Raw genomic sequence first — 25663 nt, 5'->3', positions numbered from 1 at the left:
CACTTTCCATTTTTACTCCTCTAAAATATTTAATTCTCTCTCAGAAGATTTAACATCTTATTTCCTGAGGATTAACTCTTCCATTTTTAAAGAGGGTGCCTTCATTTAACGCGGCCAAGAATAGGTTTTGGAACAGGATGGAAGGAGGCTGGGTGGCCGGAGGGCCCCGGCCACGGCCCTTTGGGTCCTGCCTTCCTATCTGGAAAACTCAACACCAGTTTGTTTGTTTATTTTTATTAAACACATAAAAATTTTTTTTTAAAAAGCCGTTTCACCCACAAAGACCCATTTTAAGGGGATTAATACTCAATGAATAATGCATTTGGGGGAGAAGACTTATGGCAATCATGCTTAATTGGAAGAGACAAAAAAAATCGGCCGTCCCCAAGTCCAGGGAATCAGCGTTGGAAGGGAAAGCGTGTTTTCGGTTAGCGCTGGTCCGGAGCCAATGAGGAGCCGAGGGCGGCCTCCCAGGCGCCGTAAATATCATCCTGGATTTGGCAGAGGCCGGCCAGGGACTGTTACTGTGAGCATTTCCCTAATTGTCTGTTGGGGAAGGACTGCCAGGAAAGGGCCGAGGCCCGCCGAGAGATTAAATAAAGCCTCCGAATGCGCCCTCTTTATTTGCTGGGCCTAATCAAAAGCTTAATTTCTCCCTGCACTTGAGTAATTAAGTCGTTGGAGGCTGATTTCACAGGGCTGCCCCCAAATCTTGCCAGCTTGGCCCGGGGAAGGGTCTCCTCCTCCTCCTCCTGACAGCCGGCTCAGTGTCCCCCCTCCTTCCCCTGTGCCAGTGACCCCCTGATATCAGGCAGGAAGAGGGATGAGAGCCTCACCTCAGTTTGAAGAGATGGAAAGGCCTTTAAGAACCATGGATAGCGTTCCAGACCTGACCTGAGTTCCAATCCTGCCTCCGACAGGGAAGCAGCCTAACATCTGTCTGCCTCACTTTTCTCATCTATAAAATGGGAAGTAGTGGATTGAGAGCCAAGCCTCGGACACTTCCCCCCATTGCCTAACCATTCTTCTTAGACAGAAGGCAAGGGGTGTTTCTGTTCTGTTTAATGGGGACAATAAGAGCCTCCACCTTTTCGGGCACTTGGGGGCTTAAATAAGATCATATTTGGAGAGAGTTTGGCAAACCTTAAAGAGCTTTATAAAAGCTGTTATTAAATAGAAGGGGGGGGTGCTAGATTAAAATCAGAATAATTCTCCAGCCGTTGCCATAATGACCAAAGGCAGATTGGGAGCTTCCGCTGCCTTTGTGGATGTTATCAAGTGAGCGAATGCCTGGAGAGCACTTTTCAAGCTTCCCACCCTGCACATGTGCTTTAATAAGGATTGTTGTTCTCCACCTGCTCGGATTTTTATTTTTGATTTATTTTTTGCCATCAGCTTGGATAAATGGGTTTGTTTGAAAAATTCTTACGGGGCCGTTGTTGTTCCTTAGCATGTTGTTTCGAATGCTTCAATCCGGGGTGGCATGAAGGAAAGGAGGCCGGATGGGGAGCCAGAAACCTCCAATTCCAGTCATCTCAAAGAAGGCCATCCGCTGATTAAGAGCCTTAGCGTAGTCTGGACTTCCTCCTTTGTTTTTACAGATGGCAGAACGGTGCCGGGTGAGGCAGACCCCTTCAGCTCCTGCAGATCCATAATGCCCCGGGCCAGGGAGGTCACATGGCTGGCAGGGAGGATGCTCTGGGGATGCGCGCACCTGCTGTATTGAAAGGGCAGGCTGACCCTGGGATGTTAGCATGGTCGGTCTCATTTGACGTCTTCCTTTTTCCTGTGCATCTCTCATGAAGTCTTTCCCCCTCCCCTGCGGTCTGTCAGGTTAAGATGAACCCCAATATGCCGCGTTTCGGATCTCCTTCATCCCTTCCCTTTGGAAGCAAGACAAGCATCTTCCCAGAGCGCCTCGAGATTCGGCATTGAGCGTGCCTCTCCATTGCTGCCTCCTGGGTCAGGAAACACTAGAAATGGAAAGAGGGGAGTAAAAATCTGGGAACTGGCTGGGATGGGATGCTCGTGGAGTCGTCCAGGGAAGGATCCCAGTCCCATAAAGTGATTCGCATTTGGGGCTGGGGCAGAAAAAGGAGGAAGAGGATTGTGGGAATCCCAGCCATCAAAGTCTCCTTTCGGGAAAGAATTCAGAGGCAGAAACTTCCTTCCTTCTTTCCCTGCTCTTGTTCTAGATGGAGGCAGGCTGACCTTTTGCCTGGGATGATGGCAGGCACCTGGGTTTCAGGAAAAGGGGACAGGACCCAATTTGGAGGTTGAGGTCTAGGTTCAACTGCTGACTGCCAATGACTAGTTCTTCACATTTGCCAACATGGTTCCACTCTCCAGGCCTCCATTTCCTCATCCATCCCATGAAGGGATGGGACTGGCTGACCCCCAATGACCGTCCCCCCCCCCCAAGATCCCATTCTTGGTCTGAGGCAGCCACAGAGTCAGGGAGGGATCCATCCTCTGGTGACCTCGAGTCCCGTCTGCGTCCGGTGACTTCTGGTCACCCGAGGATGAAAAGGGAGAAGTCGGGTACATGGATTCAGTTACAACAAAGTAAGTGGGGGTGGCCGGCCAGCTGGCCAGAGAGAATAGGTGACCAGCAAGAGGTGGGCCTCTGCCCGCTCTCTCATTCCCTTCCTCCTAGGCTCTGGTCAGGTACCTTGGCTGCTTCTGTTAAAGTGTAAGTATTAGCAAATACAGATAAATGTGGCCGTTGCTTGGTAACTAATCCAATCTGAGAAGGAAATAAAAATAGACTCCATAAATTTAGAACTTTTAGGCCATGTGCCAAGCCAAGTATTCCTGCTTGCCTCCATTTGACAATCCGTAGATTGAAAGGGAAGGTGCATGTGTGTGCGTGCATACATATACATTTGTGTGTCATGGGCTGGGCTTTATGTTGACAGCTTTTACCAAAAGCAGGCGCCCTCACCTGTGTCGGCGGCAGGGTCAGAGGGCTCAAATATTCTCAAGGAGGCCCGAGTTCTGGAGGACGGGGGGGAGGAGGAGACGGGAACAGATGCTCCTTAAATAGGAAAAAGACATTCCTCGAAATTAATCTGATTAAAAAGCCGAAAGGGTACTGTATAATTTAAGCTACATTATACTGTCGGAAGAAATAGGATAAAGTTTCCATATTACTCATCTTAATATAAAAAATACTCTTTTTCCCTCCCAAGAAGCTTTCCCATAAGGCGCTGAAAATTAAGAAACTCTTCCTTATTATGTGATCATAGTAATTATAGAAATGCTACCCTGGGCTGGAATCTCTCCAGAAAGCCTATGAAAAATAAATAAATGTTTCTTTGGGATCTCTGGACAGGGATACTCTTTGGGTGGGTCCAAATATCATTTTTTTCCTGCTTCAGAAGCGAGAGTATTTCAAAGAAATACGAGCCCTGGTTGTTTCAGGCTGTGGTATTGGGGGGATGCCTCTGTCTTTGCGTTGCCAGCCATCGCTGGCATCTCTGCCCAGCCTCCCTGTCTGGCCTCTGATTCCGCCGTCCCTTCATTTAGCATCTCTCTGCCTCCCCTTGGGCCCGAGCCCGGAGGTGGGGCAGCAGAGAATTCCGAGAAGGGCTTATTAGTGGTCTCTACGAGATGCCGAGGCGGACGGAGCCGAGTGAGCTTTGGGCATCTAGCAGAGAGCCAGAAGCCGGGGTCAGAGGCATAAAAGCCTTGCTCACTTGGAAGAAAATGCTTTTTACTGCTCTAGTGAAATCTTATTCTACAATCCTTTGAGGGGAAAACATTTTTTTAAGCTTGTTTTTAAAGTCAAAAACATTCATGGAAGGAATTCTTAAGTAAGACTCATTGTTGAAAATATTTCATTAATTTTATTTATTTCAATATAATTGTTTTCCTTGTGAGTCTTGTGTGTTTTATTGTGTGCGTTTAAGAATATTTTGGCTTCACCACACTGCCTGAGCAGCCCAGGACACCCACGAAGATTACGAATCCGTGGTTTAGAGAAAAATCCGCCTAATTCCTCTTACCTAAGAGTTGTGGAAATAAACAAAAACAGTTAAAGAGATTCTCTACAACTCATTAAAAAGTCCTATCTGCCCCCAAAATCTGACCACACATGTGTGAATCCTAAGAACTGGACAGGACCTGAGAGGCCATCTAGCCTAATCCCCTCATTTCACAGATGAGGAAACTGAGGCCCAGGCATTCCAAGTTTATGCAAGTATTTGTCTAAGTTTAAACAAGGAATGTCAAAGTTAGATTTGAACCAGGTTCTCCAGCTCCAGAGGGATTTCTCTTTCCATGGCACCACAATAGTTTATCTGACCAAATCACTTAAAATTTAGTTTCATTCGGTTTTTTAAAAGCTTATTCTATATTTTCATGTCTCTATATAAGATCACGCTTAATAGGCCATTCATAATTGAATAAAAAGTGCCTCAGGGGAATCTAGGTGGCTTTATTTGAGAGCCAGGCCTAAAGACAAGAGGTCCTGGGTTCAAATGTGACCTCAGACACTTCTTAGTTGTGTGACCCTGGGCAAGTCCCTTAATCCCCATTGCCTAACCCTTATTGCTCTTCTGCCCTGGAACTAAAGCACAGTATTGATGCTAAGGCAGAAGGTGAGAGATTTTTAAAATTAATTTTTTTTAAAAAATTTAAGTGCCTCAAAACATGCTGAATTTATGGCATGGTGAGGAGGACTCTAGCGGCTGTACAGGAATAAGCTTGAGACCCCAAGTCCGGTTTCAGTTTAATGATGCTCCCCATTGATCTTAGTTCTTAACAGTTTTAGATATCTTGGAAAATCCCAGCCAGCACTCCCCCAAAAGTTGTTTGATTTGCATAAAAAAGTCAGTCTGCTGCCTTTGGGACTCTCCCCCTCCAAGACCGGTCTCTTAACCGGAAACATTTCCCCTCTCTTTTGAAGGTCTGATGACATCTTGAGAGGCAGAAACGACTTCATCCGAACCAGATGACAGTCCTGAGGGCATCCCCACGTCTAGTGCCCCGGCTCCCCTGTGCTTCGGCCTTCAGCCGTCAACTCCAGAAGCCTTCTGGGACCTGAAGGAATGGACCGAGAAATTCCTCAGAGGCCAAAGACTCCTCCAGCCCTCCAGGAATTCTCTGCGTTCCTCGAGCTGCCTCCTCCCTCTCCTCTCCAGTCCTATGAAGCATGAGGTCATCAGGTCAGAAGAGGCTGAGGTCAGTGCCTGTTTGGTGCAGCAAAAGGAAGTTTTCAGTCATGGACTATCGGATGGATGTAACACATCCATCAGTTTCAGACCCTCCCAGTGGTATGGAAAGAAGGAACAGAGAGAGGGAGGGAGAAAAGAAGGAAGGAAGGGAAAAAGGAAGCAAGAGAGGGGGAGGAAGGAAGGAAGGAAGGAAGGAAGGAAGGAAGGAAGGAAGGAAGGAAGGAAGGAAGGAAGGAAGGAAGGAAGGAAGGAAGGAAGGAAGGAAGGAAGGAAGAGAGGGAGGAAAAAGGAAGGAATAGAGGGAGGGAGGAAGAAAGAAAGAAAGGAAGGGAGGGAGGAAAGAAAGAAGGAAGTAAGAGAAAGGAAAGAAGGAAGGAAGGAAAGCAAAAAGGAAGGAAGAGGGAGAGAGGGAAGGAAAATGGGAGGGAAGAAGGCAGCAAGAAAGAGGAAGGAAGGAAGGAAGGAAGGGAGGGAGGGAGGAAGGGAGAAAGGAAGGGAGGGAGGGAGGAAAGAAGGAAGATGGGAGGGAAGAAGGCAGCAAGATAGAGAAAGGAAGGAAGGAACAGAGAGAAGGAGGAAGGAAGAGAGAAAGGAAGGAAGGGAGGAAAGAAGGAAGGAAGGAACAGAGGGGGAAGAAGGAAGCAAGAGGAAGGAAAGAAGGAATAGAGAGGGAGGATGGAAGAGAGAAAGAAAGGGAGGGAGGGAAGAAGAAAGAGAAAGGAAGGGAGGGAGAGAGGGAGGGAGAAAAGAAAGGAGAGAGGGAAGAAGGAAACAAGAGGGGGAAGGACAGAAGGAAGGGAGAGAGGGTGGAGAGTTAGCTAGATGGTTGAATGAATGGATTGATTTATCTAGTTGACAATTATTATCCCATTCTAGTCTTAGGACAACCCTGGGAGATCGGTGCTATTATGTATACCCATTTGACAGATGGGGAAGCTGGACTCTAGAGAAGTTGTCATTTACTCAAGGTCCACAGCTGTTAAATGTCTGACGTCAGATTTGAACTTACATCTCCTGCCTCCAGGCCCCACTCCATCCACTGTCTTTTCCATCTTGTCCCCAAGCATAGCATGAGGACCTTTCTTAAAGGCTTTGGGGAAAGACCATTTTAAAATATTTACCCCACTGTGGCAATTCTCCCAGCGGCCCTCTCTGAGCCTCATGAGACGGAGCTCTCAATGACAGATGGACCATTGCCAGCTGTGCCCGAGGCCTTTCCACGTTGGCTTGACCTGGCCGGTGGGATGGCCTTTGAGCACACAGGCTTGTCGGACATCTCCAAGAATTATCCCTGTTGTCTGAGGCTTGGCAGGGCAGCCCGATCAGACCAGGTTGTGTGTGGTGTGTTTGGGGGCATTTTGCCTTTCGGTATCTTCCCAGCACTTAGCTCCATGCTTAGCAAGAACTAATCACCTAACAGACATTTATTGACTTGACTGGTACCCATTTTACCACTGAAGACAGGCTCAGAAGGGAAGTGACTTACCCCAAGTCTCGCAGTAAGAAGTAAGTCCTCTAAGCCAGGTTTCCCCGGTGCAGGGCTTTTTTGGCTTCCTGTCTTTCTTGGGATGAGGCACAGGATGGGCTGGGAGACAGCAGACTTGAAGCATCTTCCAGAGGCAGAGGTACAAGTCCCCCGGAGGCAGATTTCGGCTCTTATTGGGGGGGCGAGAGTGTCCCAAAGGGGATGGAGCTGCCGTGGGAGGCCGAGGGCTCCCGCTCTTGTTGGGGTCTTTAGCAGGGGCTGATGAGCTCTGTCGGGTAGGTGAGAGGGCCATACTTTTCAGGCAGGCCTCTCTAGGATCGGAGGTTCTCAGCTGCCCTTCTTGGTGGGATGGAGGATCGGAAACGGCTCGCCTTCTTCCCTGCTTCCCCCTCGTGCCCCGCTTTGTCTTGATTTTGGAAGCTGCAGAGAAGCGTCAGGCACCCTGAAGTCCAGAACGGGCCTGAGATTGAGGTCACGGCCCATTTTTATGCAAAATCCTTCTGATCCTCCCCAACCTGGGTGCTTCAGTCTCTGACACCCTCATTTCTTGGGGGGCTTTTCCTGATTTTGCCCAGCCGGGAAGCGTGCCCGGCCTCACTCCATCCCACCTCCTAGAAACCCGAGGCAAGGTCTGACTCTTGGTCCGGCCGTTTTATTTAATAAAGCGAGCAGAACTCCAAAAGATCAGAGGAGAAAGTGACTGGGTGGTACAGCAGCGGGCACGTGCTACTGCATGGGTGGGCGATGCCAGTCACAGGCGGCTGTCGGCATTCCTGGTCCCCTCCCAATTATGCATATTCGTTGGCAAGCTTCCATTCTCTTTCGGAAAACATCTCAGGACAGCGGCTCTTTCAGGGGGTCAGGGCAGTGTCCAGCATCTCTCCTGGGGGGTCGGGACAGTGTCCAGCATCTCTCCCGGGGGGTCGGGACAGTGTCCAGCATCTCTTTCGGAAAACATCTCAGGACAGCGGCTCTTTCAGGGGGTCGGGGCAGTGTCCAGTGTCTCTCCTAGGGGGTCAGAGCAGTGTCCAGCATCTCTCCTGGGGGGTCAGGGCAGTGTCCAGCATCTCTCCCGGGGGGTCAGGGCAGTGTCCAGCATCTCTCCCGGGGGGTCAGGGCAGTGTCCAGCATCTCTCCCGGGGGGTCAGGGCAGTGTCCAGCATCTCTCCCGGGGGGTCAGAGCAGTGTCCAGCATCTCTCCTGGGGGGTCAAAGCAGTGTCCAGCGTCTCTCCTGGGGGGTCAGGGCAGTGTCCAGCATCTCTCCTGGGGGGTCAAAGCAGTGTCCAGCGTCTCTCCTGGGGGGTCAGGGCAGTGTCCAGCATCTCTCCTGGGGGGTCAAAGCAGTGTCCAGCGTCTCTCCTGGGGGGTCAGGGCAGTGTCCAGCATCTCTCCCGGGGGGTCAGGACAGTGTCCAGCATCTCTCCTGGGGGGTCAAAGCAGTGTCCAGCGTCTCTCCTGGGGGGTCAAAGCAGTGTCCAGCGTCTCTCCTAGGGGGTCAGAGCAGTGTCCAGCGTCTCTCCTAGGGGGTCAGAGCAGTGTCCAGCGTCTCTCCTGGGGGGTCAGGACAGTGTCCAGCGTCTCTCCCAGGGGGTCAGGACAGTGTCCAGCGTCTCTCCTAGGGGGTCAGAGCAGTGTCCAGCGTCTCTCCTAGGGGGTCAGAGCAGTGTCCAGCGTCTCTCCTAGGGGGTCAGAGCAGTGTCCAGCGTCTCTCCTAGGGGGTCAGAGCAGTGTCCAGCGTCTCTCCTAGGGGGTCAGAGCAGTGTCCAGCGTCTCTCCCGGGGGGTCAGGACAGTGTCCAGCATCTCTCCCAGGGGGTCAGGACAGTGTCCAGCATCTCTCCTGGGGGGTCGGGGCACTGTCCAGCATCTCTTCTGGGGGGTGAAAGAGGGTGCCCCCCTTTGCCTTAGTCTCCAGCCTGAATGCTAACGCACCCCGCTTCCCTGCTGGTGGCTTCTTCCTTTTGTCGTGGCATGTTTTTAATCTATCAGTCCCTGAAGAGTCCCCCCTGGTCCGTCCCCATGCTGCTTGGTGCCATCTCCGGTAACAGAAGGTTTGGGGGCTTCTCGAGGGTCAGAGGAGCTTCTGGCTCTCTCTTCTAGGGGAAAAGGCATCCTTGCTGAGCCCCCAAATGAGCTCCCCTTACAGGAATTTTGGGATTCTGGCCCAGAATGTTCCGTCCAGTGGGGAGAATTGGCCTGTCCCCAAGAGTCAGTAGTATTTCATTCGGGGATGAATTCCTGGGGAGGCCGTTCTACCCGACCTCTACAACATAGTTGTTGGAGACACTGAAAGGTTAAGTGAGCTGCACCCACAGAAAACACAGGACTTGAACTCAGGTCTTCCTGACTCCCAAGTCTGCTCCCTAACCACTAGGCAGCAGGGCCTCGGGAAATGATAGCTAAGAAATAACAACTTTCATGTTGGCGCTCAGTCGAAAAAGCACTAAATTGGAAGCCAGGAAACCAGGGCTCTGCGACATAGTAGCTGTGTAGCCTTGAGCTCCTCCTTTAGACCCTCCTCGCCTCCCTTTCCTCATTCCACATCTGAGTGGGCAGGGAGCCTCTGAGAATAGATCAGGAGGCTACAGAAAGATGGCTGCTGGCTTTTGAGTCGGGGGCCCCGAGTTTGACTCTGGCCCTGGGTGACCGTGGGCGCATCGGACCCCCCTTGGGGCTCCAGTGTCTGCCGGGTAAAGTGAGAGGCTCAGTCTGGGGGGCCGAGGTCCATTCCAGCTTAAAACCTCGTGCCCCGGGAGCCTCAGAAGGCATCTTCTCCAGCCCACGGCCGAGCCGGAATTCCTCCTATAACATCAGTTTCATCCAGCTGGAGACTTGCAGGGAGTAGAGAACTCCCCACCTAGGAGGATAGCCACTTCCTGTTGCGGAAAGCCAATGACGATGAGGGTCTTCCTTAAATCAAGCCTTTACCCCTCTGGGACTCGGTTTCTAATTTTGTAAAATGAAGGGGTTGGTCTCCGTGTGGTCCCTTCTGTCCCCCCCCCCAAAAAAATCTCCTTGTATGTCATTTTATATAAGAGTATAGATTCCCAGAAGGCAGGGACAGAGGCTTCATTTTTGTGCTTGTATTCCCAGAACCTGACCCAGAGCCTGGCACACAGTAGGTGTTTTCTGAGCATTTGTGGATGGAGTCCTTGTTCCCACGGCCCCCGTTATCTTCCCCAAGGCCAGGCAGAACGCGTCGAGGCCATGGAATGTTCTTCTGGGCTTTTGCAGAGTTGCAGAAGTGATTTTTCTTAACAAAAAACATGAACCGACTCCAGGATGGCGTGAAGCTTCGTCCTGGAAGGTTCATTGGGCGGGAGTGTTCCTCCATAGCCCTGAAAGGTAACTTCCCAGGCGGCAGAAAGAGGAGGAAAGGGCAGCAGAGCATGCCAGGAAGAAAGAAAGGACTCACGTGGGCAGGGTGGAGAGCCCGTCCTTGCTTCCCTCCAACCCAGAGCGGGCCCTCGAGGACCACCCTTGGCAGCGACCCTGCAGTGCGAAGACCCCATCGCAGGTTAGACCATCGGTGGCTGGCATTGCACCTGAAGGTGCCCAAGACTCAGGCCGTGGGCATTTATTAAGCACCCGCTGCATGCCGGGCATTATTTTGTGGAATACCTGAAGGTGCCCAAGACTCAGGCCGTGGGCATTTATTAAGCACCCGCTGCATGCCGGGCATTATTTTGTGGAATACCTGAAGGTGCCCAAGACTCAGGCCGTGGGCATTTATTAAGCACCCGCTGCATGCCGGGCATTATTTTGTGGAATACCTGAAGGTGCCCAAGACTCAGGCCGTGGGCATTTATTAAGCACCCGCTGCATGCCGGGCATTATTTTGTGGAATACCTGAAGGTGCCCAAGACTCAGGCTGTGGGCATTTATTAAGCACCCGCTGCATGCTGGGCATTATTTTGCAGAATGAGTTGAGGCTCCGGATTCTGGCAATAAAGGAAAAGAACGGCTCTTCCCTGGTGTATCTAAAAACAATCCTCAACTCCCTCCTGCTAATAAGTATTCATTGCAGAAGACACATCCCCCCCCCCCGAATCAGCCCCCAAAACAAGGCTCCCATGGATGGAGCAGGAAGCGGCCGTTCTTCTCCCAGGTCTGGTTCTCTTTCCTCGGGCCCCCGCCTGGAAAGTCTGCATACAAATCCAGCAATCAATCGCGAGAGCCGCTGCCGGCACGAGATTCATTACACACCGGGGCCACAGTGTCCGGCCCGGTGGTGATTGATCTTGGAGGGGGAAGGCCAGGGGAGAGCGAGTGCTTCTTCTGAGCGGGGAAGCCAAGTTCAAAGATGTTGACATCCTGCTGGGTAGGCGCAGCTGCTGACGGGCACCCACAGAGGCCGGACGCCGCCGCCCCCTGGACCGTCTCTGGACCTACCGGCCACCCCGGCCGCGGGAGAAGGCTTGGCTGTTGAGTGGCTTCACGAGGGCTGAGCACGGCCCCTATAGACCGCCGGCTCTTGGCTCTCCTGCTTTTCCGAGCACCAAAGCGCCGCCCCATCCCGAAAGTGGGCGAGCTGGACAGAAGATGAGGAGGCTTTTCTGGAGTGAAAACTGCATGTTTTAGAGCCTCCTAGAAGGGCTCTTTGGGGTCCATCCGGCCCCTTTGGGTATAGATGAAGAAGCAGATGCAGAGAGAAGCAGCCCCTGGCCCGGGTCACCCACGTGATACGTCGTGGGGAGCCCCGGCAGTTGAGCTGCCCAACTCTGCACCCCGCTTGTTCTCGCTGCCGCGTTTGGGCTTTCCGTCCTGGGTGTGCGACGTAGAGCAGTGGGACGGCTTCGGAGACAGAAGACCCTGCTGCGGGCCTGCCGTTTGGTTTGAGAAGTTCCTGTCCCTCCACCGAGTCTCTGTGTCCCCTCAGTGAAATGCGGGCACCGGATACCTGACAGTGCTGCGAAACTGCACGGGGAGCCTTTATGTCCCAATAGAGCCCGCTTTCCCCACCCAGCAAGCCCCCAGCCCTTGCCAGCGGGGAGACAGACGGCAAAACTCACCGACCCATCGGCCACTCCTGAAGGCCCCGAGAAGATCCTGCCCCCACGAGCCGCCTTTAAAGGCCAGAAGAAGCAGCATGTTCTCAGCTCTTCTCCGGGCCACACTCGGCTATCGTAACTGCCCAACGGTCACTCTCGGGTTTCTGTTCTTTCCCGCTTAGGCCCCTGTCCAGTGTGTGTGTGTGTGTGTGCACATGTGTGTGCGTGTGTGTGTGTGTGTGTGTGTGTGTCGCTCTCCACGTTCTTCTTACTTCCTCAACCCGGGGATTCTCTGTGGAAGAAGAGTGACTTTAGCTTAAAAGAGACTCAACCTGGGACACTAGAAACGGTAGACTTGGTTTCCTTTCTTTTCCCAGTTAGAGAAGAACTCGCGGTTTTAGTCGGGGTGACGAGGGCGGCCGCCCATCGGTCCCCGCCTCCAAACGGATGGCGAGTGGTCGGAGACGACCGAGAGAACTGACCCGCGGCCCAGCCGGTGTCTGAAGCCCTACGTGAACTTCCTAACTCTTGGGCCACCAGCGGTCCTCCTCTTCCCGGCGTCCGTCAGGCTGCCCGTTTCCCAGAGCTCCCAAGGCCCCAGCGAGGACGCCGCTTTCATTTCCTACAGGAACAAAGAGGAGACGACAACGTTTGGAGAGGGGAAACGAGAAGCCGGCGTCCACCAGTCCCCTTCGCTGTCTTCCCTGTGGAGAATGATGAGAGATGAAGGCAAGTCATTGCGTATTTGTGCCCCCCAGATATTAAGATAAAAAAAAACCCTGACAACTGTCGAGACAGCCAGTGCTTACTCTGAACGTTTTACAGACGTCTGTTAAGCCTCGGTGCCTGTGCACACAGTGGAAAGAAGGCGAGGCTTGGAGACCAGGGATCTGGGTTCAAATCCCAATAACCTGACTGTAGGACCTTACACAGGTAACAGCCCTTCCCTAAGCCTCCGTTCCCTCTTCTATAAAAGGAGGATTTTGAAAAATGGCCTTGAAGGGCCTTTCTAGTGCTAGCCAAATGGCAGGCACCTCCCCGCCCCACGGGAGTCGCTCCCTACAGTGGAAAGATCCCTCGCCCTGGAGTCAGCCTGGGTTCAAATCCTGGCCCTGCCGCTTCCTTCCAGCGTGACTTGGGGCCTATTTTCCTCATCTATAAAATGAGGCCTTCTCGATCGGTCTCTCTTTGCGTCGTCCAGTGGACAGAAGAGAGAAAGTTCTTCCCCGGCACATTTTCAAAAACAAAAGGCAACTTGTGCGTCCCCAGCAGGCCGGACTTCGGGCCGAGCAGAGGAAGAGAAGACGAGGGTGTCCCGGCCTGCCAGGGGAGGACGAGGGAAGGAGAGAGGGCTGGAGGACGGCTAGACGGCCATCCCCAGCAGGCCGGACTTCGGGCCGAGCAGAGGAAGAGAAGGCGAGGGTGTCCCGGCCTGCCAGGGGAGGACGAGGGAAGGAGAGAGGGCTGGAGGATGGCTAGACGGCCATCCCCAGCAGGCCGGACTTCCGGCCGAGCAGAGGAAGAGAAGACGAGGGTGTCCCGGCCTGCCAGGGGAGGACGAGGGAAGGAGAGAGGGCTGGAGGACGGCTAGACGCAGCCTGGTGTGGGGAGAGCCCGGAGGTTCCCCTCCCCGGAGGCCTGTCTTAAATGTCCTGGGAGGGACGTCGGGGCCGCCTCTGGGTTTCGGGCCTTTTCTTTTAGCCCCCAAGCCCAGCCGTGAGTGAGCCTCGGAGGAGGGCGGGCGGCCCTCTTCTGCCCGCAGACATTTATCCGGCCGAGCCAGGCTATGGAGAAGGACAGGCCTCTTCTAATAATTAATGTTAATGAGGCCACTGAGCAGCAAAGCAGGCAGCTCCACACTGCTAATGAGGAAGCCCTGACTCGTTTGTTTAATCTGCTCCTTAGATAATGGGCCATAAATACCGGCGGCCCTTCAGCCTCCCGTCCAGCCTGGCCCTGCGCGGAGGCTCCTCCGAGAGCCTGGAGGGAGGGTGGCCAGCCCAGAGCCGGGCCTGAAGGCTCTGGCAGCCGCCCAGCCCCCACTCTGCCCTCCATGGAGCCCCCAGGAGAAGGGGGAGGCTGGGGGGGCCGGTCTTGGCAAGGGCCTCCCCTGGGCTTCTCCAGGCCCCGATGGAGGACAGGACAACAAAGCAGAGGAAACAGGATTAGTGAGACCCCATTGTGGGCCGTGACTCTCCCTGTGACAGGAGGCACTTGGCAGGCTGAACCTGCCGGGATGAAGATGTCGCAAACAACACGCTGCCGTGACCAGGAGCAGGAAGTCTAAGCAGGCAGCATTCGCCGGGCCCCTCAGGCCAGGCGTGGGGGCCTGTGGGTGGCCCCGTCCCGCACCCAGAGCGCCCTCGGAACCCCGCAGGGACGCGGCGGCTGCCCGGGTCCACCCGTAGGTCAGGGTACAAACCCCTCCGTGCTTCATCAGCCCTTTCCGCCCGTGCGGGGTTTTCCTGGCAAGGATACCGAGGGGTGGGCCGCTGCCTTCTCCAGCCCATTTCACAGATGGGGAAATGGAGGCAAACAAGGAGAAGTGACTCACCCAGGACCACACGGCTAGGACTGCCCCTGTCCAGGCCTGGCTGTCCGCCCTCTCTAATCTAAACGTAACAGGCCCCGAGCCTCGCCCGTCCTCTGAATGAACGGCGCGTGGCCTGGCCCAAAGCAGAAAGCAGGCCCGGAGCGAGGCCTCCGAGCTTCAGGCTGCTGCAGACTTGGCAGCGCTCCCGCGCCGCCGCCAACATCCGGCACGTGCCAAGAGTGCGTTTTTGACATCAAAAGCTCTTCCAGGCTCCATAGAATGGAGGGTAAACCGGGGGGAGGTTCTGAATTGGCAGCTGAAACCCGTCTCACGGCGAAAGGCCGTCCGTTGTAAAATGTTGACAAACCCCCTGGATGGGGCGCGTGTGTCGGGCCGACGTCAGGGTCGCCCTCCTGTACATGGGGCGGCCCGCGTGGGCTGGGGTCCTCTGGGGGGCTCTTTTACCCATGACTTGGCCATCCCGGAGCAGAGCCAACATCCGCCACCGGCCCTGGGTGGGGGTTTGGGCCGCTGCCCGTCCTGGCCTTGCCTTCCGCCTTGGAGCGCAGCCTGCCCCATGCCTAGCCTTCCCGTGGCCCCCAAATCCTTGCGATCCTGCCCTCCGGCCTCCCTCCCGTTAGCCCTTTCCCAATCCGAACGGCCTGCTCTGTTCCCAGCACTTTGTGAGCCCCAGTAATGTGCCAGGAACCGTTTTCCTTCTTCTCCCCCAGAGTTCCATTCTGTAGATCGCCTCCAGGGGAGCCTGTCTTTCTGGAGGGCCAGGAGCTCCCCAGGGCAGGGACCATCCGGCCTTTCTCTTCTCTGTCTTAGAATCAAATAATACCAATCAGTTCTGAGGTGGAAGAGGGGTGGCAGCTAGGGGGGGGGGGGCATTAAATGACTTGCCCAGGGTCACCCAGCTAGGAAGTGTCTGAGGCTAGATTTGCACCCAGGACCTCTTGTCTCCAGGCTGGGCTCTCTATCCACTGTGCCACCTGGGTGTCTCCTCTTCATAATTTTGCTGCCTTGCGTTTGCCAATCTTCTTTATTCTTTGTGGTGAGAGCTCGAGAGAGAGACATTGGGTAATGTAAAAACAAACTTTAAAAGAATAGAGCCAGGTAGCACAGTCCATGGAGCACCCGTCCTGGGGTCAGGAAGATCTGGATTCCAATCTCGCAGAAAGTAGGGGTTAAAAATAATCATAACCTCCTTGGAGACAGCGCCAGGAGGGCCTCGGTCAGAGAGAGCCGTTTGTCTTGTCTAATTCTGAATCGCTCTCCAGGAGGGTCAGACCAGTTCTCAGCGGGCACCTTGTGGCCTTTGTGCCCACGGCGGTCCAGCCACGAGTCTCCCAACAGGGAGGAGCTTTGTGAGCTTCATAGAAGAAGCTGCCATTTGCATGTTCTGGGACTGTTGGTGATTTCTGACAGCATTATGGGTGGTGTCGTCGTGACCTTTGCCCTATGACCCCTTTGGGTACCCGCTTCAACTCAGACACCCTAAATAGGCTGTCACCCTTGTTCTTTTGGTGCAAACAACATGGCGGAGTGGACTGGAGACTCGGGCCATTGGCCCTGGATGGACCCAACGACTCTTCCAGCTCTTGCGTAGGATCCAAAGACATAGAGCCCCAAGTGGCTGTGCCCATTCCTTACCCACCCCAGCCTCCCCAGAACAAGATGACACCCTTCCCTGGGTGCTATGCCCCATGGGTGCTGTCAGCTCCTGTTAGAACATGCACTCCTCGAGGACATGGACTGACTCCTTTTAAATAAACAGATAGACACATAGAAGGTGAACATGGATGGATGGATGGATGGATGGATGGATGGATGGGTAGACAGATAGATAGATAGATGGATATAGATGTAAATGGTAGGTAGACCAACACAGTGCCTAGGGTGTTGGCAGTCAGCACTTATTAAATGCTTTTTCACTCATTCTACCTGTCCCTTCCCTCATGTTGCAGATAAAGAAATTGAAACTGAGGGAGGATTAGTGGTTTTCCAAAAGTTTCACCTAGAGTAGAAGCCAGAGGAAAGACTTGAACCCAGACCCCATGATTGGAGAGCCGGGACTCTCTACTGTGCCACACAGCTCGAGAGAATTGGCTAAGGTGGCCCAAGTTCACCATGGCCCAAAAGTCTCAAAGAAATACAGCAGCAAAAGGAGTAAATATCACTATTCTTTTCTGCTAATTTTGAGTTGGCCATTAGCAGGCCAGGGATGTCAGGAGCAAGTGGGGAGGGTCCAGGTTCTAAGAAAGACGGGGTGGTATTTTTCTCTGCCGGTGCATGATTTTTGTTTTGTTCTGGGTTTTTTGTCTGTTTGGAGACTCAGTCTCCCTATCTCACCCGGACTGACTCGTGAGCCTTAGCCCGCTGCCGATAGCCATGGACGCTTTTATCTGCTGTTTTTCCAGGCTGAACTGGGTTCCCCTCGCCCGAGGCAGCTTATGGCCCAGGGGCTCGCCACACTGGCCCGGGACTTCTCCCGATGGCTCACCCTCCAAGCAGCAGGAACTAAAGGTCTACACCACCATGGCCAGCTCAGGTACGCTGGCCTAAAGAGTCTTTTGTCCACCGTTTCCAATTCTCTGTTAATATTGATTGTTTGTTGGCTTTTGTTTCCTGCATGTGTTTGACGTCCACCAAGTTTACTCGGGTTTGTGTCTGAGCGTCCCGTGGCCAGTCTTCGTCTTGCGACCAGATTTCTACTCGGGAATTCCAGTGTGAAGAAGACGGGACTCTGGCGCTCTTGAGAGGAGCTCTTCCCCAGGAGCGTCAGTCAGGTAGTGGAGACTACACGGGGCCTCGCCTGGAGTCTTGCAGCGACCACCTGCCACCCCTTGGGCCGATCTCTTGGGCCCGGCGCCCTGGGCGTCCGCTTGCTGGACCGATCAAACGAGGCTTTGACAAGGCGAGCGGTAGGCCATGGTTAACATTCTGTGAGAAGCCTGTCGCCCCGGGAAAGACCACAACAGCGGTGAGGTCCCCCTCTCCCGGGCTGCAGACCCTGCCAGGGACCAGAGGAGAGCCTCCACTCAATAGCTCCAACATGGCGGGCATCCGTTTCCTCAGAGTACGCAGATCACTAGGGAGTCTCAGAGATGAGATTCGAACTCTTGTTTTGAAGGCTCCAAACACAGAGCTCTTTGTGCCAAAGCCACTGTCCCTCCCCCAGCACCGAAGTTATTGAAAAACAATTTGTGTTTGATAGCCAATAGGACAAGCTTTTATTGAGTGCCTGCTCTGTGGCAGGTACCATGCTCACCCTGGGGAGATACAAGGGGGGGAAAGGCTCCTTTATCTTAGGGAGATGACAGTCTGTTTTGGGGGTGTTTTTAACCCTTTCTGTTTTAGTAACAACTCCAATTCCAAAGGACAAGGGCTAGGCAAACAGGGTTAAGTGACTTGCCCAGAGTCATACAGCTAAGAAATGTCTGAATCCAGATTTGAACCCAGGCCCTCCTAACTCCAGGCCTGTGCTACCCAGCTATCCAGACAACATTCTTTTTTTTTTTAAAGAAATGTTTCTTTTTGCATTACTCTCCCAGGGAGCCACCCCTCACAACAAAGAATTAAAAAGATAGAAAAGAATTCAGCAAAACTAATGAAGAAAGGGGCCGCTGGGTAGCTTGAGAACCAGACCTAGAGACGGGAGGTCCTGGGTTCAAATGTGGCCTTAGACACTTCCCAGCTGGGTGACCCTGGGCAAGTCCCTTCACCTCCATGGCCTAGCCCTGACCGCTCTTCTGCCTGGGGACTGACACGGTATTGACTCTAAGACAGCTGGTGAGGGTTTAAGAAAACCCAACTAATGAAGCCGCCGTAGCAGGCCCAGAAAGTCGGGCCCTTGTGACTGGGCGTCTTGGCCAGGCTTGACAGCAGCAGAGAGCGTTCTCCCTGGGATTACCCAGAAGGCCCCTCCACGTGATTCCTGGGAGAGGATGCGAGACAGCACGCAGTGCTAGACCGGGGCTGACAACCTACTTCTTTTTGAGGCCGTCTCTCTCCAGAATCCCAGAGGACGGCCGCCCCGCTTCCCTTTCTGTCTGGGAGCCTCCCCGTGCTGCCGACGGTCACCAGCGAACGCCAGAAAAAGCTCGTCCTTTCCTGCTGCGACTCTTGGCGGGGCTGAATGTCCCCAATACTTCCCTTGCTGGAGCCGATTCTGGTTTCCTTCCCGAGCATCTCGCTGCCTGTTTCATACCCAGCCTGGCATTCAGGGAAGGCTCTCCATGGGGGGAGGGGGGCTGCCATCACTGACATTTGACAGTTCAGGAAATGGAACGGTCACGTGACTCACCCAGCTAGAGGGTCACATGAGGGAGGGGGTGGGGCTGAGCCGCCATCTTTCAGGCTCAGGGCCTGCCCTCTCCTCACGGAGCTCCTCGGCCTCAACCATGGCAGCCTTCACCTGCCTGCCCAGCGGCTCCCCACGCAGGTGGCCCACCTCTTTTTGGTTCCTAATATAACCCTCTGCCACCTCGTAGAAGAAAGAATGTTTTTTTTAATAGCAAAAATAGCACAATGAACTGATTCATTCCCCACTGCTGCCCGGAAGAGGGAAGGACGCTTTCTCATGTCTTCCCCAGGGCCGCGTTTGCTCCTCTGTTTCATGGATGATATTCTTCCTATCGCCTCTCCTCCGTAATGGAGCCACAGGCGCTCGAAGGCAGCCAAGGGCCCCCCTATTTTTCAGGAGAAGGAAGGGAGCCCCCCACCCCGGAAGTGATTCACTGAGGCCACACACTCGGGGAGTCCTCTGCAGCCCCTGCTGGGTCGGCCGTTGAGTTCTTCAGGCACTTGTGTTCCGTGACGTGTTTAAAATGCTGTTGTGACGAGTTCTGTCTGTGTTCTGTCTCCCCTCGCCAGGCCCGCCCCAGAGGATGCCACGGCAGCAGCCCCCGGTCCGCCCTCGCGCCCAGCCGGCCTGGTGTGGCAGCTGGTGTTGTGAATCAGGCCGTCGCCAGTCTGAGAACGGCTACTTCACAACACCAGGGTCACCCCCTGCCAATGCCATCGACCCGGGCCCCGACGATGACCCGCAGCGAGGACCGAGCTCCCGAGAACACCTGCTTCCAGGCCTCCGTGCCCTCTGCAAGGACGGGCGAGCGCCCCCCCAAGCCACAGAGCTGTCCTCCTTTAAGTAAGAGCCATTGCCAGCTCGTGGGGCTTCCCGCAGAGCAGATGGCATTTCCCCTGCAAAGAGGGGGGAATGGAGAAGCTTCCCAGGTACCGGGGGGATAGGACCAGCCTAGCCCTGCTGGCTGCCTGCAAATGAATGAGGTTTTAAATATAGATGCGAAGGAAAGAGCCAATGCAGTCTATGACTGGGGACTATCACAGGAGAAATGAAAAACTTGTGGAAAGGAGATGGAAAAAGGTAGGGAGTCAAATGCAGAACTGGGAATCAGAGACCTGGGTTCAAATCCCAGCTTTGGCAATATCTGTGTGACCTTAGCCAAGACCTGGGATCTTTCTAGTTCTCAGTTTTCTTATCTGTAAGGTAAAATGGGGAGATGGGTCTAGACACGCTTCTAAAAGCCTTTCCAGCTCTCTTCCTCTGGTCTTCTGAGTTCATTATAAAGAAACAATAGACGGTATCCTGTGGTCTCTTCCAACTCCATGATTCTGTGTTTGGGACTGAATTCAGAGCCTTACCTCTTCCTGGAAGCTCACGACCCCCATCTGAGACTCAGTTTCCCCATCTGTCAAAGGAAGCAGTTACATCAAAAGCTGGTAGGAGGTCATCTACTCCAGTCACTCTACCCCATTTGATACGTGAGGAAACTGAGGCCCAGATTGTGAGCCAAGATTTGTCCTTGGGTCCTTGATTAAGTTTAGCACCCTGCCTGGCATCCAGCAAGTGCTTAATAAATGCTTGTGACCTGGTTTCCATTATAGTGCCCTCTGTGGTTATCTCTTGAGATTCTTCCCAGTTTTAAATCCTGTCTCACACACACACACACACACACACACACACACACAGAGTTCTTTCAAGGGGCTACCCAGACTCCAGCTTACCCACCCACCATTGAGCTAGAGACAGTCCTGTGAAAGGGGATCCACCCGAGACCTTCTCTGTGGGCATCAGTCTGCCAATCAGTCCTGGAACACTTAGTTACCTTTACAGACAGGCATTTCACTGGGTCTTCATGTTCCTGGAGCAAGGGATGGCAGAGGCAGGAGACACACCTGGGCTCCCACCTCCTGGTGTTTTCCTGCCAATCCTAAGTTTTAGCTGCCTCTACGGCTGCCATTTTGGATGAGACAAGTGTCTGTTTGCCCAAGTCATCCTTGGCCTGAGAAGGGTCTGAGAGAGAGCTGGAAGCATCACTTCAACAGCTGTCCCCAAGAGAAAATTAAAGCAGTGGATTGATGAAGCATTTATTAAGCCCTTACTTTATACTTGGCCCAAATATAAAGTAGGCCAAATAGGCCAAGCAGAGCTAAGGCTGGGTTTGCAAATGTTCCTGCTCCCGAGGAGCTCACCCCCTTTGTAATACAGGGGACACCACACAGAAACCAGAGGGAAAGGTCCCCCCAGTCCTTAGGGGGCAATAGCTGCAAAGCGGAAGGCCAGGACTCATCTTTAATGTTGTCACTGATTAAATCATTCTGGTTTCTGGTGTTGACATTGGCAGAGCCAAAAACTTGGGTGACAAGAGCTCTCCTTTATGGGTCTTTGGAAGCTCTGACTGTAGGAGTGGCTCCCCAGGATGATGCCCAAGGGCTCTGGGCTGGCAGCACCTCTACTCCCAAGACTCTTGGGGTTGCCACCATCAGGGGCTGAAGGGTGATGCTCCCTCCCATCTCTCTTCCAGGGCGCCATGCTGCTTCAGCTCGGCTGGCTTGCCTGCTCTGTGAGTGCTAGTCAATGTTAAGGGTCCCCTAAGCCTGGCCAAGTCTCCTGATTGCTAGGACTCCTTGGGCATGTCTCCCTTCCTATCCTAGAGGAGATGAGTCAGCTGTTAAGGTCAATTTGTCCTCTCTATAGCCTCCCCTGCTCCACCCATCACTAGCATCCACTTGCAATGCCCCTGGCCTCAGCTCTGTCCTTAAGACCATCTAGGAAGCAGTGTCCCAGTTCTCTCACATTCTCAGCTGCTCTGAAGGTGAGACTCCCGTCTTGCTGGTTTCAAAGCACTTCACAAAATGATCTGATTAAAAACCTAATAAAATGCAAAACAGGGTCAAGTCCGAAGAGACTCAGAGACCTGGTTAAGAGGCATGGGGAGCTCATCGCAATTTTGTCCTCAAGTCCACGAATTCATTGGAGGGTTTTCAGAGTGCCTGGAGGGAGAGGGGGAGAGGTTCTGGAGCCACAAGAGCAAGCATGGGGGAAATCTTTCCTTTTGCTTCTTTTAAATCAATGATTGAATCCTTCCATCCGGGGCTCTCAGCAGCCTTCTTCCCAGCTGCCCTCTCCCCACTTATCTGCTCCCAATTTCCAGCCTTCTCTGAAAACCTGCCCCATTCCTCTTGAGATGTCCTGCCTCCCTCACCTCCATGGATAGTGGCTCTCAGTGTCATCATTTTTAACCATGGCCCCTTTTGGGGGAGCCTTGAATGATCTGCCCAGTCTGTAACCTCAAGCATGAAAGCCCAGGGGTCACCATGTCTAAAGATCTAGTTTAAACTGAGTGTAGAATTATTAATAACTCTTAGCTCTTTCCTCCCCACAGCCTTCCATGGTGCAGGAACGACAGAAATTACTGCCCTCATTCTACAGACGAGAAAAATTACCCAGGCCACTCTAGCTACGCCCAGCACTCTTCCCCACATTAATCAACCAATAGGCATTTATTAGGTGCCTGCTGTGTGCTTGGCACCATGAAACCTGGTAGAAGACTCTTCAGGAGAGACCTACACTAGAGATGAATGTGAATTTCTGGGCTTAGGGAATGTGGAGAGTAGGGGAAGGAGAGAAGCCTGCCTCTTCTGAATGGAGCCGCCATCTTGAAAGGCAAAGGAGCATTTGGATAGTAAGATGGATCCAGGTAAATAGCCCAGAATAGATGTGGGGAGAAAGCAGTGCTGTCTGCACTCGGGAAGAAGCACCAGAGGATGGGGAGACTCTTGGGTGGTCTTGAGAACTGGACCCTTCATGGAGGAGCAGGGGATCTGCTGCCCAGAATCAGTCCATGGAAATCACAAGTAGAGCAAGAAACTCAGAGCAAGATGGGAATGCTACCAGGAGATGGCTGAAGGAGCAGTCGTTTGGCCAAGGTCAGCTTTCCCTACCACATCCATAAAGGTTAACATAAGCAAGAAGAAGGCCAATGGAGGCTGATGCTCAAGGGTATTCAATGACTCTTTGTTGCCACAAGAGCAAAACAGCATGGTCCAAGGGATTCAGACCAGCCTCTCCAGACCTCAGTGTCTTCTGAGCCAGATGACCCAAGATCTCTTCCCCCTCTATGGTCCTTCCAATTCCATTCAACGAGGATCAATTTGTGCCCTTACTCTGTGCCTGGCTCTGGGTTCCCTTCTGTACAGGCTCTCTCAAGTCTGAGCCTAACCTTTCTTTCCAACCTTATTCCATTCCCTGCACGTACTTTCTACGCTAGGCTATCTGGACTACTCATTTTCCCTACCATCTCCGAACCCCCGGTGCCTTCTTGCCTCTTATGCCCAAGATGTCTACCTTTTTGATTTATGGCATTATTAGCTGCAAATCTTGTACATAGAACTTGGGTCAGGCTACTAGTGGAAAGAGTATGGGGCCAGAGGTCAAGAAGAGTTCAAATCTAGCCTCAGACACATCCTCTTGGGCAAGTCACTTAACCTGTCTGCCTTGGTTTCTTGAACTGTAAAATGGGAATAATGAAAGATAGGCATACTCTCTTCTGGAAGCCTTGACTACCCTGAAAAGTAGATGGCTGCTACCCACTTCTAGCAGGTGATGAACTAAGCTTGCAGAGGCAAACACTTTTTGTCTACAGCAAATGTGAGACTTTATTGCATAATTGTCTTGAGTTTCTCCCTGCCCTCCAAGTTTGAGGAGAAAGTGAGAAAAGAATAGATTAGGGGGATTCTCATTTTCATCATAATTGAGGAAATGAGCTTTAACTCACCCTCCCTGTTGAAGGAAACCAAAGAAATCATCTGGGCCAACTCTCAAACTCTTACAGGAACCAAGACCCAAGTTAGTGGCAAAGCCAGATTGACCTAGTGCAGGGAAATGATAGCTGAGTAGTTAGAGCACCAGGCCTAGAGATGGGAGGTCCTGGGTTCAAATGTGGCCTCAGACACTTCCTAGCTGGGTGACCCTGGGCAAGTCACTTAACCCCATTTGCCTAGCCCTGGCCTTCTGTCAGAGTTGTTACTAAGTAAAGGTGGTTGTTTTTTTTAAATAGTATCAGCTGAGCCCACCTCAGTAAATGTCTCTGCCTCCTCTCTGGCCAGCCTGGCCCAAGGCTGGCGGACTTCACTCTGCCCCCCAGAGAGTACCAGCATCTCTCCTCTCCTCCTTTCCTGATATTTGAACTTGGTATAAGGTGATTAAACAATTAAAATCAAGAATCTCCAGAGCTCCCAATCACCTAAGGGATAAAGGTTCCTCGGCCACACCAGGGTCCAGCCTGTCTTTCTACGTATTTCTTGTTTCTTCCCTTCTGTGTTTCTGTGGAAGTGGCCTTTCTCCCCACACTTTGTGTGTCTCCCGGGCCACGTCGAGTTCATTGTTGCATTTAATCCTCATAACAACGATGGCCGTTGGTGTTATTGTCCTCATTTGACAGTTGAAGAAATTGAGGCAGACTATAAGGCTAAGTGACTTTCTCGGGCTCACAGCTAGGAAATAGTTAAGGCTACATTTGAACTCGGGTCTTCCAGAGGTCTTGCCTGCCATCATCCTCCCAGTTACTCATGTTTTCTTCCGCACAGAGCATGAAATACTTTGCATTTATTTTGTATTTATTTATTCAGACTCTAGGCATTTCCCCTTGTAGAAGATAACCTTCCTGAGGGTGGAAAGTTTTCAAGGATTTGGGGGGCTCTTTTGTCTTTGGTAGCCCAGTGTCTGGCCCCCAATAGATGATTAAGAAATAATTGTTGAATCAAATGGAAGCATCTGGGTAACCAGTTTCCTCTTTCTTGGCCTCAGTTTCTTTCTCTATAAAATAAGGGAGGCCGTGTGTTCCCCTGGAAAGAATCCTGGTTCTGACATCAAGGAACCTCATTCAAATCCCATTTTTTACACTGGGCCTCAGTTTCCTCATCTGTAAAATAAGGGTTAGATTAGGTGGCCTCTGCAGTTCTTTTCAGGTCTGGAATTCCAGCTCTCTAAGATGGCCCGTGAGTACATAAATCTCAGTGGAACACCTTCCAATTAAAAACCTCTTTTCCTAGGGGCCTTCAGCAAGAAGGAAATTCAGTTCCCCAGGACTGCTGCTGGATAGGTCCTAGCTGTGAAAAGCAGAGGCTAAAGTGTCAGAGCCCGGAAGGGCCTGTGATGATAGAAGGGTGGTCCTCGGTCCCATGCCTCAGTTTCCTGAACTGTAACATGTCATCGCTCAAGCATCTCCCTGAAGGCTACCATGAGGCTCAGGCACGGTGCCTCTAAAGCTCTGTATACGTGTGAGTTGGTATTGTTGAGCAGAGGCAGATCAAAGCCAGAGATGCTCCAAAGCCAGATTTGGCCCCTGGATTCGGCCTTCTCAGCGACTGAACTTGCTCAAAGCCACTGACCAGCCCAAGGGGGACACCGTGAGGCTTTCTACTCTTCCCCTTGCTTTTGGCCCCCTCCCTCCGGTTAGGGGGCGAGGTGGACCTGGAATCAAGAAGGCCTTCATTCGGATCCTGCCTCAGGGGCTTCCAGGCCAAATCCCTTCCCTTCGCCTTCAAAATGGGCTAAAACATATATTCTAATGGGTATAATAGTAGTGCCTTCCGTCATCACAGGGTTATAGAGAGGGTCAGATGAGGCAACATAAGCCAGTGTCCATGGCAGCTACTACTATTAAAGTGACCTTTTATCTACATTCTGAATGAGCTTGTATGTGACCTCTGATCCTCCGTGAGAATGTAAACTCCTTGAGAGCCAGGACCAGTTCGCTATGGTCTTGGAATACCCAGAGCCTTGTACACAGTATTTAATAAATGCTTTCTCGATCAGTTGCTTGATTCTTCTCTGAGTTCATATCTGAGCCGTCCAACAAGGGGAAGCCCCTGTACTCTGACTCTCCTCAACAATGGAGACCAGATTCCATGATTGTCTTGTCCTTGCTCTGGGGGCCCCTAACTTACATCCCTGAAGAAGATGATTTCCTGGAGGTAGAAGAGAGCGCCCCCATCTGGTTTTGAGTGTGGGGCTACATACCTATCATCCCAGTGACCTGGGACCCAAGTTCTGAGCTGCAGTGGAACTAGTGTCTCTACCCTAGGTCTGGTACCAATATGGTAACCCCTCACAAATGGAGGACCAAGAGGTTGCCTGAAGAGGGATCAGCCTAGGTCAGAAAAGGAT

The 25663-nt window shown here is 52.6% G+C and overlaps 2 long non-coding RNA genes across 2 annotated transcripts in view; one reads left to right on the top strand and one right to left on the bottom strand.

The window, feature by feature from the left end:
* The window catches only part of LOC130454674 (uncharacterized), a 31286-nt gene extending 5975 nt beyond the window's left edge, over positions 1-25311 (top strand). Inside the window, exons 2-4 of the long non-coding RNA XR_008912505.1 lie at positions 4910-5184; positions 16611-19339; positions 21879-25311. This is a non-coding gene — a long non-coding RNA (uncharacterized LOC130454674). The remainder of the gene's footprint in view (positions 1-4909; positions 5185-16610; positions 19340-21878) is intronic.
* Positions 1363-7377, bottom strand: LOC130454675 (uncharacterized). The gene is made up of 3 exons (XR_008912506.1): positions 6664-7377; positions 2945-5192; positions 1363-1973 (listed from the first exon to the last, which is right to left on the bottom strand). It is a non-coding gene; the product is annotated as an uncharacterized LOC130454675 (long non-coding RNA).
* Positions 25312-25663: the final 352 nt, after the last annotated feature.

The sequence above is a fragment of the Monodelphis domestica genome, chromosome 5 (genome assembly GCF_027887165.1).
Source record: "Monodelphis domestica isolate mMonDom1 chromosome 5, mMonDom1.pri, whole genome shotgun sequence".
Taxonomy (NCBI): Eukaryota; Metazoa; Chordata; class Mammalia; order Didelphimorphia; family Didelphidae; genus Monodelphis; species Monodelphis domestica.
The sequence above is the reverse complement of the archived record's forward strand: the minus strand, read 5'-3'. Positions and strand labels throughout refer to the sequence as shown.